Source organism: Meriones unguiculatus, chromosome 4 (genome assembly GCF_030254825.1).
Source record: "Meriones unguiculatus strain TT.TT164.6M chromosome 4, Bangor_MerUng_6.1, whole genome shotgun sequence".
NCBI lineage: Eukaryota > Metazoa > Chordata > Mammalia > Rodentia > Muridae > Meriones > Meriones unguiculatus.
In genome coordinates this window covers 38,326,008-38,342,050 of record NC_083352.1, presented here as the reverse complement: position 1 = coordinate 38,342,050, position 16,043 = coordinate 38,326,008, and the positions used below count along the sequence as shown (strand labels likewise).

The window sequence follows — 16,043 nt, the reverse complement described above, 5'->3', positions numbered from 1 at the left end:
CGTGGTCTTTACCCAGATTCACCTGTAGCTCATGTCATTCCCATTTTTTTTACCCTCCCTCCAGCCTTCTCTCTTGATGCCCCTCCCCCTCTCCTCCACTCCATTCCCAAACACATGCTTTTCTGAGACAAGGAGGGTAAGCTATATATCTCATAATTCCATGTCTGTAAATAAGGCTGTGAGTGTTGTCTAAGACTGGAGAGCTCATTTTAACTTCTGTAAAACTTAACATCGAAAGGTGTTTTTCAGTCTGACATAACCATGCATTTCTGTGTTGCCAGTTGATCCAATAATTCTAAGACATTTTTCCTCTACTATGGTGTCCAGTCCAGGGTCACATATGTTTAGTTTTTCTGTTTCTTAACAGACATTCTATATTTCAATACTATTCTTTTGAGACAGCATTTCTTTGTGTAGCCTTGGTTGTCCTGAACTTGCTTTGTAAAACAGGCTGGCCTTGAACTTACAGAGCTCTACCTGCCTCTGCCTCCCTGAGTGCTGGGATTTCAAGCATGTGCCACTGCTCGCCCCAGCTTATTTCAATACTTTTTGATCTTGTAATCTTTAGTGACATCAATATATTTTGAATAACGTAGATGCTCTTCCCTTCTCTTTTAAACAAACACTTCTCATTTTTTAATAGCCTGATATGGAAGATGGCTAAATACAAGTTACACATTCTTGGATGGAATGCCACATCCATGATGTGTGCCTTTTTAGAATACTTAGCTAGTGCATGTGATGACCGTTTGGCCCTCATAGTTTCTAAGGATGACTTTATGCCTGAGCAGCTTTATATTGCTGGAAGTAAACTGCTTATAAAAAAATGAACGCCTATAAGTCTGACTGGTGAAGTGAAGGAAATTGTTTAGATCTTTACACCTTCCCTTAACTTTTTCCAAGATTTACATACATTTGCTTTACCGCTAATGATGTGTGAAAATGTACGCTTCTTCATAGCTTGGGCAACTAGAATGTATCTTTTCACATGCTTAGGGGGGTTAAATCTTGTTTTTGAGTTGCTTGTTCACATCTTTTGCTTATTCTTTTTTTTATCTTGTTTTTCCATAAGTTAAAAAAGTTCTTTGTTGTTGTTTGTTTGTTTTGCTAAGAGAACTGTAATATATATTGCATTATTTCCCCCAGTTTGTCACTGATAATTCTTCTGAGTTTCTTACATCCAGAATACTTATTAAAATTGTAGAGGAGTTTATCAGTTTCTCTTTAGGTACATTTGTGCGTTTAATCACAGAATCGTTTATCCAATAACCAAGATATGGAAGAGCTCACCCACACTTCACCCAAAGTGGAATTTTGTTTTATTAATCTTTTAATCTTTGGTAGACTTGACATTCATCATTTTAATAATTTTACACTTTATCTGTGCATGCCTGCTTCTTTTGTATGTGCAGTGCGTCTGGTGCCCGAAAAGACCAGCAGAGGGGACAAGACTCCTGGATCTGGAGTTGCAGGCAGTTGGTGAGCAGTGGGATGCAGATGCTGGGAATCAAAGTCTGGTCCTCTGCAAGAGCCGCAGGTGCTCCTAACTGTCGAACCACCTCTCCAGCCCATATCTTATTTTTTTATTCACAGTATATGGAAGTCAGTCTCTTCATTGTTTTGAATCATTGTGTTTTAGTACCTGGTTTATAATCCAAGAATTGGCTAATGATTATAAGAAAAATTTGGAATACTTTTTCAATAGGTGAGTTGAGCCAAAATCTGCCTTATTGAGGTTTTTCTCAATTCTGACATGTTGTCTTATAATCTTGTATTTTTATCTGCTTTGTTTGCTTTCGATTCACTTTGGGGATTTTCAGGAAGGTTTGTATTTTGATTCAAGTGATTGCTTTTCTTTGATACTGTGTCGAAACTTTACACCTGTTTATCATCGCTGTACTTTAAATGGCATCCTTTAACTCTCTTTTTAGTCTGCTTTGCCATTTTTTATCAGCATTTCCAATGTCTTCTTTGTTGTATTCTTTTCACTTTATACTTTCTATACCTTATTATTTTATCTGTGACTTTGAGTTTGCATATCCTTAGGTTTATGTTAACTATGAAAATCTCACGCTGGTCCCTTTCCCAGACTTTCATTGTCCATTGGTTGGGGTTAGCTGCTTTTCTGTTATTCAGGAAGAACGTTGCATAGCAGTTCTGAACGTGGAATATTTAAGTCACTTTTCTATTACTCTTTGCCCGGGGGACAGTTTGTCTAGATATCATAGCTTGGGTCAAGTTTCTTTTCTAGGTTTCTTGAGAAATACTGCTCCATTGTTGTCATGCCTTTCTGTGCTGTGTTTGAAGTTTGGTACTATCTTTTTTGGTTTTGTTGTTGTTGTTTGTTTTTTGTTGTTTGTTTGGTTGCTTTTTGCATTTCAAGGGTTTTCTTCCTCCCTTAAGGCCATGAGAACATTTTCCTTATCTTCATGAACTAATAAATTTACCAAACTGTCTTTTGGACTTTGTTATTCTAGGAAATCTTTTCTTACTACCTACTACTAGCTCCTTCCTTGTGTAGATTCAATTGTTCTCTTACATCTGGACATTATTCTTAGACGATCATTTTAAGGATTAAGCCTATTGTTTCTCTCTTCTTTTTAGAGATACCAGAGCACATGTTTCATCTGTCCTCCACTTTAATCATTTTTATGCAGACATTTATTTTCTTTTTGCATTTTAACTGTTTAGGTATCTCTGTTATATGCTGACTTATAGATGGACCATATGGTATTTCTGTTTTTGGGTTTTGAAGAACTCCCATACTGATTGTCATAGCAGCTGTGCTAATTTATATCATTATCAACATTTATAAAGCTTTCCCATTCCCCATATTCTCCACAGCAGTTGTTAAATTTTATTTTCTTAACGACTGACATTCTGTCTGGGTAAGAATCTCAATGTAATTAAATGCCACATTTATTTCTTTATTTGTGTGTGGGAGGCGGGGATAGTTTGCATGCCATAACCTGTGAATGGATGTCAGGAGAGAATTTGTGCTCAGTCTTCATACCATGTGGGTCTCAGGCAGCATACTCAGGCCTGTCAGCACGTGCTTCTGTCCACTGGCCTATCTCACTGCCCTCAGTGGAGTTCTGATTTGCATTTTCTTCCCAGATAAAAGTGTCAAACATCCTCCACATGTTAATGAGCCATATTTATTTCTTCTGTTGGAAAATCTGCCCATTTATTAATCTGATTATCTGCTCTTCTGTTCTTTAATTTTAAGGTATTTATGTATTCTTGGTATTAATGCCCTGTCTAATGAACAGCCTAAATTTTTTCTCATTCTGACTTTTCAGTTTACGGTTTTTTTTTTTTTGTTTGTTTTTGTGTGTGTGTGTGTGTGTGTGTGTTATACATGAGCATTAGAATTTGATGCAATCACCTCTTGTGATCCTTGACCTACCAGAGTCCTATTACAAAATGTATTGTCTACTCCTATATCTAGAAGTTTTTCTCTGGCAATTCCAAAGTTTCAAGGGTTACATTCAGGCATTTCGCCCATTTTGGAGTTATACATAGATCTTATTTTATTCTTCTATGTGTGAATCTCTACCTTTTTCCTCACTCTTTGTCATATAATTTTCGCACTGTTGTCAAGAATCAGATGGCTGTAGCTGTGTGAGTTTATATCTGAGTCTTCTATTTCATTTGGTTTATATGTGTTATTTTTGTACTAGAAACTATGGCGTTTGTGTTACCATGGTTCTGTGGTATATTTTGAAAGTAAATGTTTTGACAGTTCCAGCCCTGTTGTTTTGTTCAGAGATATGTTCAATATTTTAGGTCTTCTATGAATCTGAAGATATTTTCCTAATCCTATAAAGAGCATCATTGGAATTTTAATGTCCTTGATTAGATTTGTTTCTGATTTCTTTTTGAGGTTACTATAAATGAACTTATTTGATTAGTTTCTTTCTTTTTTAATTTTAATTTTTATGTTAATTACAGTTTATTCACTTTGTATCCCAGCTGTAGCCCCCTCCCTCAACCCCTTCCAATCTGGCCCTCCCTCTCTCTTCTACTCCCATGTCCCTCCCCAGTCCACTGATAAGTGAGGTCTTCCTCCCTTTCCATCTGACTCTAGCCTATCAGGTCTCATCAGGACTGGCTGCATTGTCTTCCACTGTGGCCTGGTAAGGCTGCTTCCCCAACAGCGAGAGATGATCAAAGAGCTAGCCACCGAGTTCATGTCAGAGACATGAACTCTTCCCCTTAACTAGGGAGCCCACTTGGATACTGAGCTGCCATGGGCTACATCTGTACTGGGGTTCTAGGTTATCTCCATGCATGGACTTTGGTTGGAGTATCAGTCTCAGAAAAGACCTCTCTGCCGAGATTTTTTAGTTCCATTGCTCTCCTTGTGGAGTTCCTGTCACCTCCAGGTCTTTCTACCTCCCCCTTCTTTCATAATATTTCCTGTGCTCTGCCCAAAATTTGGTTATGAGTCTCAGCATCTGCTTTGATACACTGCTAGGTAGAGTCTTTCAGAGACCCTCTGTGGTGGGCTCCTGTCCTGTTTCCTGTTTTCTCCATTTTTGGATGTCCATCCCTTTTGTCTTTCTGAGTGAGGATTGAGCATCTTACCCAGGGTCCTCCTCCTTGTTTAGCTTCTTTAGGTATATAGATTTTATTATGTTTATCCTATATTATATGTCTAATATCCACTTGTAAGTGAGTATATACCATGTGTGCCTTTCTGCTTCTGAGATACCTCACTCAGGATGATCTTCTCTAGATCCCACCATTTGCCTGCAAATTTCATTATTTCCTTGTTTTTAATTGCTGAGTAGTATTTTACTGTGTAAATGTACCACAATTTCTGTATCCATTTCTCAGTTGAGGGACATCTGGATTGACTCTAACCAAGTAAGTGAAAGACCTGTTTGAAAAAAATTGTCAAGTCTCTGAAAAAAGAAATTAAAGAAGATATCAGAAGATGGAAAGATCTCCCATGATCATGGATTGGTAGGATTAACATAGTGGAAATGGCCATCCTACCAAAAGCAGTCTACAGATTCAATGTAATTCTCATCAAAATACCAACACAATTCCTTACAGACCTTGAAAGAAAAATTCTCAGCTTCATATGGAATAACAAGAAACCCAGAATTGCCAAAATAATCCTCTACAATAAAAGATATTCTGGAGGTATCTCCATCCCTGATCTCAAGCTGTACTACAGAGCAATAGTAACAAAAACTGCATGGCACTGGCATAGAAACAGAATGGTGGATCAGTAGAATCAAATAGAAGACCCAGAAATAAACCCACACACCTAAGGATACTTGATTTTTGACAAAGAAGCCACAACCATGCAATTGAAAAAAGATAGCATCTTCAACAAATGGTGCTGGTCTAACTAGATGTCTACATGCAGAAAAATGAAAATAGATCCATATTTTTCACCCTACACAAAACTAAAGTCCAAGTGGATCAAAGACCTCAACATTAAACCAGATACACTAAACCTGTTAGAATAAAAAGTGGAGAAGAGCCTAGATCTCATTGGTACAGGAGACAAGTTCCTGAACAGAACACCAACAGCACAGGCTCTAAAATCAACAATCAGTAAATGGGACCTCATGAAACTGAAAATCTTCTGTAAAGCAAAGGGCACTGTCATCAGAACAAAATGACAGCTACAGATTGGGAAAGAATCTTCACTAACCCTTTATCTGACAGAGGGTTAATATCCAGTATATATAAAGAACTCAAGAAGTTAAATCCAGTAATAACAATTCCAGTAATCCAATTTTTTTTGTACAATCTTTTATTTATTTATTTATTTTTAAATTTTTCATCAATTACACTTTATTCATTCTGCATCCCCCCATAAACCCCTCCCTCCTCCCCTCCCAATCCCACCCTCCCTCCTCCCTCTGCTTGCATGCCACTCCCCAATTCCACTAATAGGGGAGGTTCTCCTCTCCTTTCTGATCTTAGTCTGTCAGTTCACATCAAAAGTGGCTGCATTGTCCTCTACTATGGCCTGGTAAGGCTGCTCCCCCACAGAGGGAAGTGATCAAAGAGCAGGCCAATCAGCAGTAATCCAATTTAAAAATGGGGTACAGAGCTAAACAGAGAATTCTCTGTAGAGGAATATAGAATGGCAGAGAAACACTTAAAGAACTGTTCAATGTCATTAGTCATCAGGGAAATGCAAATCAAAACGACCCTGAGATTTCACCTTACATCCTTCGGAATGGCTAAGATAAAAAACTCAAGTGACAATACATGCTGGAGAGGATATGGAGAAAGGGGAACCCTCTTCCATTGTTGTTAGGATTGTAAACTTGTACAACCACTTTGGAAATCAATCTTGTGCTTTCTCAGAAAATTAAGAATAGTGCTTCCTCGAGATCCAACCATACCACTCCTAGGCATATATCCTAAATATGCTCAAGTGCACAACAAGGACATTTGCTCAACCACGTTTGTAGCAGCTTTATTCATAATAGACAGAACCTGGATTAGTTTCTTTCTAAATGTGTTAATTTTTAGAAGATAAGTCTATTGAGTTATATTATTTTGTATCTTGTTACTTTGCTGAAAGTGTGTTAGATCTGAGTTGTCTGAGACTTTTAAATATGAAATATTGTCTATAGATGGTGATAACATGACTTCTTTCCATATTTGCATCATTTTATTTCTTTTTCTTGCCTTATTGCTCTGGCTAAGATTTCAAACATTGCATTCAGCCTGAGTGGTAAGAGTGTACACACTGGTCTTGTTTCTGATTTTAGAGAAAAAATTTTTTAAATTTTTTTAATTTAATATAATGTTGATTATAGGTTTGATATACATAACTTTTGTTATGCTTCATTATCATCATTCTATTCCTAGTGTCTTTAGGGATTTTTATCATGAAGACAAATTAAACTTGGTCAAAACCATTTTCTCCATCTACTGAACCTATTATAAATTTTTTCTCTTTGAATCTATTTATGTATTGTATTAGATTTTATTTGTGTATATTGAACCATCTTTGCATCCCCAGAACCAAAGCAACTTGGTCATGGTATATATGATAATTTTAATATATTGTTAAGTTCAGTTTACCAGAATAATATTGATAATATTTACATCTATATTCATCAAACTTAGTCTATGATTTTCTCTTTTTTTTTTTTTTTTTTGGTGGGCCCTTGACTGGCTTTAGCATTAAAGTATCACTTGCTTTATAGAATGAAGCTGGAAACATTATTTCCATTTCTATCATATAGACTTTTTAAGAAGTATTTGTATTAGTTCTTCTTTAAAGGTCTGGTTGATCCCAGGAACGGTGGCACATGCCTGTAATCTTACCCTTGAGAGACATTGAGGCGGGAATATTGTGAGTTAGAATACAGCCTGGCGTGCACAATAGCTTCAGGGCAGCCTAGGCTAATAGCGAGGCCTTCCCTCAAAAACCGTAAGTAAAATAACATAAAAATATGACAGCTAGAATTCACCAGTGAATCTGCATGGTCCTAGACCATTGGGAGTTGTTGTTTTTCATCTTTTCCCTGTGTGTGTTCATGTGCCTATTTTCCCATCTGTACCCATACATCGTGTGTGTGTGTGTGTGTGTGTGTGTGTGTGTGTGTGTGTGTGTACATGTAGGTGCCCACAGAGGACAGAAGAAGACATCAAATCTCCTTCAACTAGAGTTACAAGCGGTTGTGAAATGCGCAGTGTGGGTTCTGGGACCCAAACCTGGGTCCTTTGCAAGAACAGCAAATGCTGTTGATGAGCGAGCCACTTCTCTAGGCCGGACTTACGTCTTATCATCGTCTTTCATCATCACTGTTATTACTTCTGTCTCATTGGTCATTAGTAGGCAGCCAACATTTTTAATATCCTTGGGAAACTTTAGTATGTGGCATGCATCTATAATCTATCTATTTTATTTAGTTTCTCTAACTGATTAGAATATAAATTTTCAAAATGGCCCTTAACCATCCACTGGATTGAAGAGTTATCTGTTGTGATATTCCTTTTTTTCATCTCTTGTCTTATTATCCTGAGTCTTTTTTTCAGTCCTTCTTGTTAGTTTGGCTAAAAATTTGTCAATCTTGTAAATCTTTCAAAAAAAAAAAAACAAACAACTCTTTGTTTCATTGATCATCTATTGTTAATACAGTTTTTATTTCATTAATCTTAGCTTTAGCTCTATTATCTGGAGTTTCTCTCATTCCCCATGTAGTCTTGTTTGTTTGTTTTTTGTTTGACATTGTACTCTTTTTGTATTGAAAAAAATTTTAGATCTGACTTTTTAGTGTATTCAGTCATGTTCATAAGCTCTTATAACTCCCTTCCCTGCAGCCTATACATTTTGATAATTTACTTTCTTTTCATTTGATTCTAGCAATTTTTATATTGTTGACTAATGTCTTTTTCCATATATACATATATATATTTAAATTTTTTATTATTATTCCTTTCTGTGTTTTGCCCTGCATGTATATATGTGCATGACAACATATGTGCAGTGTCCACCGAGGCCTGAAGAGGGTATTGGATCCTAACCCTAACTGCATTTAAGATGTTTTCAGTCGGTATGGGGGTGCTAAGAATCAAACCCAGGTCCTCTGGAAGAACAGCCAGTGCTCTTAACTGCTGAGCCATCTCTCTAGACTGAAAGTCTACTTTTAAATATTTGTGTGGTCTGTATGTTTAATGTAGTTTCACTTGCTGGCGATTTCCTGTTTTATGCTATTAGAGGAAGATAAAATGCAAGAAAAGTTTTTTTTTTAATTTAAAAATTTTTATTTCCTAAAATGTTATCTTTTTAAATGAAAGTTTTATGAGATGCTGAAAATAATGAATATGCCATGGTTACTGTGTGGAATATTCTGTTAAATCTATTTGAAATATGGTGCCATTTAATTTAGAGGTTTCTTTGCTAATCTTTTTGTTTAGATTATTTATCCATTGATGAGACTTATATGTAGAAATTATCATTATTATTGTGTCTGGACCTATCTGTTTCTTTATGCTCAGTAGTATTTTTTTTTTTTTTACAAAATTTGGCCTACTGATTATTGATCTGTATATTTTTATAATCATTACATCTTCTTGGTGGATTGCTTTCTTTCTTTATATGTAGCAAAATTTTTGTTTAATTTATTTACTTATTTGTTTCTATGGAAGGTCTTATGTAGTTCAGACTGGCTTTAAAGATGACCCTCAAGTCCTGACTCTCCCTCCACTTCTCAAGTACTAGAACTGTAGGCATATGTGCTATTCCTGGCCTTCATGTTTCTCTGTTCTTCTAAGTTTGGCTTGAGATCAGACCCGAGCATCGCTGCCCTTGCTTGCTTTTGGTTTCTGTCTTTTCATGTTTAGTCTGTGTGTGTCTTTGGCACTGAGGTGAGTTGCTTGCATACAGAGTAGTATCTTGCTTTTAGTCAACTCAGTTAAAAAATCTGTGTCTTTTAACCCAAGAATTAAGATTATTTACATTTAGGATCATCATTGAAAGATATATGTTAATTCCTGAGTTAGTTTCCTGTTTGCTTTGAATATCCTACATTCTTTCTCATTCATGCTCAAGATATGTTTCCTGTAATAATAGTGTTTGATTTCTTCCTAATTCTCAACTATTTATCTATCCTAGTAAGGATTATTCTTTACCAACTTTTTGTGGTGGTGCAGAACTTTGGTTTTTTTTGTTTTTATTTTTTTATTTTTTCTGTGTAGTATTCCTTTAAGTATACTCTACAAAGCTGCCTAGGTGATAACAAATTATTGCAGCTTAGTTCCCCTTCGGTTTTAAAGGAGAGCATAGCAGAGCATAGTAGTCTTGGTTAGAAATTACTTTCTTGTAATGTCTGAAATGCATTATTCCACCCTTTTTTATTTTTTTAAGCAACTGGGGTTCATGTTAAAAAGCAATGTGACATTCTCACCTGAAGTTTCAGTGTTATCCTTTTGTCATGTACTCTTATCATTTAAACTAGGATATCATGTATGAATGGTAATTTCTTGTCCTACCTTCCAGCAGTTCAAATGACTGCACGTATTTCCCTAAATTTAGGCAATTTGAGAGACTTACTAGATAACTAAGTTTTCTAATGCCTTTTAGTTTGTATCTCCAATACCCCCTTTACGCTAAAAATTCACAGTATTGTCTCTCAATTATGTTTTAGAGGCTTTGGAATTCGGGGCCATAGTATTTTTCTTTATTTTTATCTCAGTGTACCAATCCATCAGCCTTGTCTTCAGACTCTCTCTTCCATTTGATTTAGATGCTTGCTGATAACCCTCACTGAGTTTTAGGTTTGATTTAGTGGGCTTTTTTATTTTTTTAATTTATAAAGTTCTCCCCTCCCTCATTTTTAAAGAATCTTTCTTTGACAAAACTATCTCCTAAGTCTTGTGTTGTCTTTCTTGATTTGTAGAGTTGTTTATTTGCATTTTTCTTTTAATTTTTTCCTTTTTGGTTGTATATCATTGGAACCCCTTGACTCTTAGGCCTTTGCATGTTAGGCAAGTTTTACACTACTAAATTACTACCTGATGTCTGAAATCAATAATAAAAAAACAATCCTTTGAATTTTTGTTCAACATTTCATCTGTCAGTGTTTTAGCTTCAGTCATTGAAGAGTTATGGGAAGTTGGAGGAGTTATGCTGTCTTGCTTTTCTCGTGTGTCTCATGTTTCTATGTTGTGATTTGTAGGCTTCAGGGTGAATATTTCCTTGAATTTCGTATGACAGTCTTCTTAATGTCCAGTCTTCTACTGAGGACTGAGCTAAAAAATAACACTTACATGACTGGGCTAAAAATAAGACTTGTACCTTTCATTCCATTTGCCGAAACTCAGCCACAAGAGAGACGGGACAATGTCATAGATGCCCAGAGGGAGATGGATTTGGGCTGGATGAAATCAAGCAGCATTAATCAAAGCGTTAGTTAGCTTTGTAGAAACTTTGTTGTAGTTTGGATGCACAATATGCCCCACAGCTCACGTGTTGAACAGTTGGTCCCTGAGTGGTGGCCCTGCCTTGGGAGAATGCGGAACTTTTAGTAGGTGGGGACCTAGCAGGAAGAAATGGGTTGCTGAGAGAAAGGCTCCGAGGTTATAGCCATGATCTGTTTCCTGTCCTCTCTCAACTTCCTGCCCAGTAGAGATGAGAGAACAGGGAAGTCCAAGCAACACATTGCCACCGTCACCACTGACTCTCAGACCTCCATGTTTTCCCTACAGTAATGAGCTGTGTTTCTTCAATCTTGGAGCCAAATAAACAGTTTTATCTTAACACAGATTCTTGTCTGGTATCTGGTCACAATAATGAGAAAGTCAACTAGCTGACAGATTCAATGGAATTTGAACTTCACAATTGTCATTATAGTTGCATCTTCTTACACTTCAGCTTGTTGCTGTTATGTTGTTATGTTTCTAACTCATCTTGTTACGTTTCTTAATTCTCCTGTCAAATATTATTATGTAGATTGCTCCCCTGGTTTTCATAGGTCACATGTGGACCGTGTGTTTAATATATGTTCTTGGGCAGGTGGGGTGGCTCCTTGGATAAAGACGCTTGCCTCCAAGCCTCCCACCCTGAGTTTGATCCCCAGAACCCATTAGCAGGAGATAACTGAGTCCTGTAAATGGTCCTCTGATCTGTGCATGCATACCATGGAAAAGGGACACCCCACACATACCTACCCAGAGATGCACACACTTACGCTAAGCGCACAAACAAACATAAATAAAGCCACAAAGCTGCATAATATTCTACAGTTATTTCCCCTAGGAATTACCTGTGTAAGTTGCTTCCTATTTATTAATTATCAATAGAAAACAAACTAAAACTCTGAGCCTTGAATAAGTGGGTTTCTCAAGGCACTGTTTAATGTTCTTCAAAAAGTTCTGCTGAAGAACATTATATATATATATAATTCCTGATTCAACTCAGTTGCTTGTATATACTCCTCTGCCATGATTGCTTCACTAAACTGCAGTCTCTTCTCACCTCACTTTTGCTATCTGATTCTCTTAGTAGACTGTCCCAAGAGGATTCTTTAGCAGGCTTAGGCTTTGAGAATATCTGGAATTTATCTTTGCATGTGTCTAAACCGTGTCACGTAGCTTAATATTACAAGCCAACTGACCCAACAGATACATATAGGCTAACGCTAAACTGTAATAGCGCATATTCCTTTTCTTTAGATTTATTTATTTAATTTGTGTGTGTGTCTGTGTGTGTGTGTGTGTGTCTGTGTGTGTATCTTGCCTGCAGGTTTGCATGTGTGTCTGGTGCCCTCAGAAGTGGGCATCCTATCCCCATTGATTGTATTTACAGATGGCTGTGAGCAGCCATGTAGGTGCTGGGAGCTGGACCCATGTCCTCTGCAAGAGTAACAGATGGTCTTAACCCTGATCATTTCTCCAGCCCAATAATACACTTCTTTAAGTATGTATATTTTCCAGAGGACATGGTGGGACAGCACATGAAAAAAGTCTCAAGAAATTTAAAAATATTGAATTAGTACAGTGTTTAAAACCACAATGCATAAAACAAACAAACAAAAAAACTATTCACAGAATAAAGACTGAGAGAATCCTAAATATGTTGAACTTAAGAATATGTTTTAAAAGAAATAATGAATCAAAACATAATTTATAGGTATACAAAACTTATAGCCTTACAAATTTGTTGTTCTATGTTAAAAAATCAGAAAAGTCTCCAATCAGTAACCTAACTTTATATCTTAAGGAACTACAAAGGAAGAGCAGCTTACGCTTAAAGCTAGAAGAAAGAACAGTAATTATTGGAAAAGAGATACATGAAACAAGAAGGGAAAAACAGTGGGGTCAATGAAGCCAAGATTTAGTTTTGTGAAAAGATCAGTGAATCAGTATGTAGCAAAAAGATGAAAAGACACAAATTAGTAAAAACAGAAACAAACGTGACAAAATTATTACTTCTCTGATACATAAAAATAATTTTAGGGGGACCCTGTGAGGAGCTGTGGGAGGGCGGGAGGGCCGGGAGGCGTGCAAGGTGGTGCAGACTCAAAAAAAAAAAAAAAAGGAAATTTATCGTCCTCACAAAGCCAGTGCTGAGGTAAACATTTGTGTTCCATTAGCCCAGATAACATGTCTGAGTACAGCAAGCAGACGCAGAGATTCAACGTTGGTGAGGACTGTCCAGGATTTGATGGATTGTCTGGGTTCTGTCGGTCGTCTACTGGTGGCTCTGTGGCAAGTGCTGTGAGACTTAATAACAGCAGAGGGACAGTCAGACATCGCTGTCCACTGGGCTGGGGTCCTGCATCACGCAAAGAAGTCTGAAGCATCTGGCTTCTCTTGCGTCAGTGATATGGTCTTGGCCTTCCTGGAACTGCTGAAGTATCACCAGTGCTGTATAAATTCACCATGGCGACAGCGTGGGAGAGGCCGTCTGTACCACAGACTGGGTCACGACTGTATCCTTTCATAAATACAGAGAGTGCTTCCCAGGAACTGGGGACCTACGGGATACTGGGGCTGGCAAAGGCCAAGCGCTATGCTGTTAACTACCCGCTCCGAGGTGGGATCAAGGATGAGTCTTACGAAGCCGTTTTTAAGGCAGTCATGTCTAAAGGAACGGAGCTGTTCCGGCCTAGGGCAGCGGTCTCACAGTGCGGCTCAGACTCGCTGTCTGGGGGTGGGTTAGATTGCTTCAGTCTGACCGTCAAAGGGTGTGGAGTTCGTCAAGAGTTGCAACTTGCCTGTGCTAATGCTGGGAGGGGGTGGCCATTCCATCCATAAGGTCGCTCGGTGCTGGACTTACGAAATGGCTGTGGCTCTGGACACAGAGGTCCCTCGTGAGCTGCCATACAATGGCTATGGTTCAATTCTTTGGATTTCAAGCTTTTCACCAGCCCTTCCAGGATGACTAGCCAGAACACTAATGAGGACCCGGGTAAGGTCAAGCAGCGGCTCTTTGAGAACTTGAGAATGCTGCCACATGCCTCTGGGGTCCAAATGCAGGCCATCTCAGAGGAGAGTGGTGATGAGGATGAAGTAGACCCTGACAAGCGCATCTCCGTCTACTCCTCTGACAAGCGAATTGCCTGTGAGGAAGAATTCTCTGATGCAGACGAGGAGGGAGAAGGTGGTCACAAGAACGCTTCTAATTTCGAAAAGGCTGTAAGAGTCGAAGCAGGATTAAAAAAGACAGAAAGTTATAGAAAAGAATAAACGAGTAGCAGAAGAGGAGAACACCAAGGAGAAAAAGCCAGAAGCCAGAGGGATCAAAGAAGAGGTGAAGTTGGCCGGAGCAAGATCTACAGCTCTGACTCCTCCCCAGATTCCCCCCTTTCCCCCAGTCTCTCAGATTTTATATTTTCTCTTCCTCTGTGTATTTATATAAAATATGTTAAATATAATGTCCACAGGGACTAGATAGAAACCAGAGCCCAGGGCGGTGGTGCTGGGAGAACTCTTACCTTGTCCATCTGCCCTAGGTTTTAGTCTGGAACCATGAAGGGTCTGGGGGGAGGGGGGGAAAGGAAGACAAAATCTTGAATTGCCAAGTGCCTGCTTAGGAGCTATGTTAAGATGCCCTTGTCAAGCTTTGCAGAATTGGTCTTCTGGGCCCCTTTATTCAGGCGTAGGTAATATCAGCCATTCTTAGATTGGTTCTGTCAATACCTTCTCACTGGCCTCAGGCAAGCAGAAAAACTATGGCCAGAGCTGCAACAAAGAGTCTGAATTCACTACAAAGAAAAGTTCAAGGCCAGGTGGCTTCTCTGATCCATTTCTATAAACATGTAAAGAAAAATTGCATCAATTCTTTTGAAAGTCTTTCAAAGTATCACAGAAGAGGGAATATGGCCTAATTCATTTTATCACACTGCTAGTTCCTTGATAAAAAAAAAAAACAAAAACAAAAAAAAACCCCAACATTGTACAAGACCCTAAGTTCAACCCCCAGCACTACAAAGAAAAGAACAAAACAAATAACACTCAAAAAACAAGGAAAGAAAACAAATTACTTAAAATGATAAATCATGTTTGTAAGAATTCACAAATTATACCATTCTCAATGATGAAAGATTGAAACTTTTTTTTTTGTGATCAGGAAACAAAGACAGAGATACCCCCTTTATCACTTCTGTTTAACATTGTTTTGAAATTTCTGGTCTGAGTTATCAGAGGTGTGGGGAATGAAAGTCACCTGTTTTGAAGAGAGAGAAATACTCTATTGGCAGATGACATAAACTTTCTAGCCCCTCTCCACAATAAAAGCTAATAAATGAATTCAGCAAAGATACAGAAAACAAGGTAAAAATCACTTGTATGTGTAATTTATACACTAGAAGCAAACAATCTGGAAGTCAAGTTAAGAAACAGATCTATCTGCTATAACAACAAAAAAAAATAGAATAAAGTACTTGAGAGTGAGTATAATAAGGATTTCCAAGACTTGTGCACTAAAACTGAAAAAACAAAACAAAACACTGTCGAAATAAACCAAAGGACACCTAAGTAAGCATTTAGACATGCACCTGAAACTTTATATTGCTGAGGAAGGCAGCATTATTCAATAGGACCTTAGGATTCAAGTCATTTCCTAGCAAAATCCAATTTTTTTTTTCTAGAGATACAGAAGTTGATCCTAAAACATACTCGATTGCAAATGATCTTGGATAACAAAAGAACAGAATAGCAGGGCATTGTTAATAGCGTCAGGGGTTGGCTTCCTCCCCTGGTGTGGTCTCAGGTTGGACATTCCCTCAATCCCTGCTTTACTTTTGTTCTGCATGTCTTGCAGGTAGGATAAGTTTTGGGTTGAAGTTTTTGCGGGTGGGTTGGTGTTCCTCTCCCTCCCCTGGGAGCTGTATCTAGTTAGAGGGTGGCTTCTTCAGTCCTGATGACTCCTGCTGCTAGGAGTCTCAGCTAGAGTCACCCACATATCTTTCCGGGAGCCTACTCAATTCATCACAGAGAAGTCCCTGCCTCAGGTTTCTCTTCTCTCTGCAAGCCCTCTGTCTTCCTGCCCCACCACTCTCCCAAGGTCTGACACTGACTCTCATTGCTCTTTGTACTCCCTGTCTTACCCC

General features: G+C 38.1%; 1 pseudogene; it reads left to right on the top strand.

Annotated features, from left to right (window-relative positions):
• The first annotated feature begins 656 nt into the window (after positions 1–656).
• The window catches only part of LOC110551694 (histone deacetylase 1-like), a 32,166-nt pseudogene continuing 16,779 nt past the window's right edge, over positions 657–16,043 (top strand).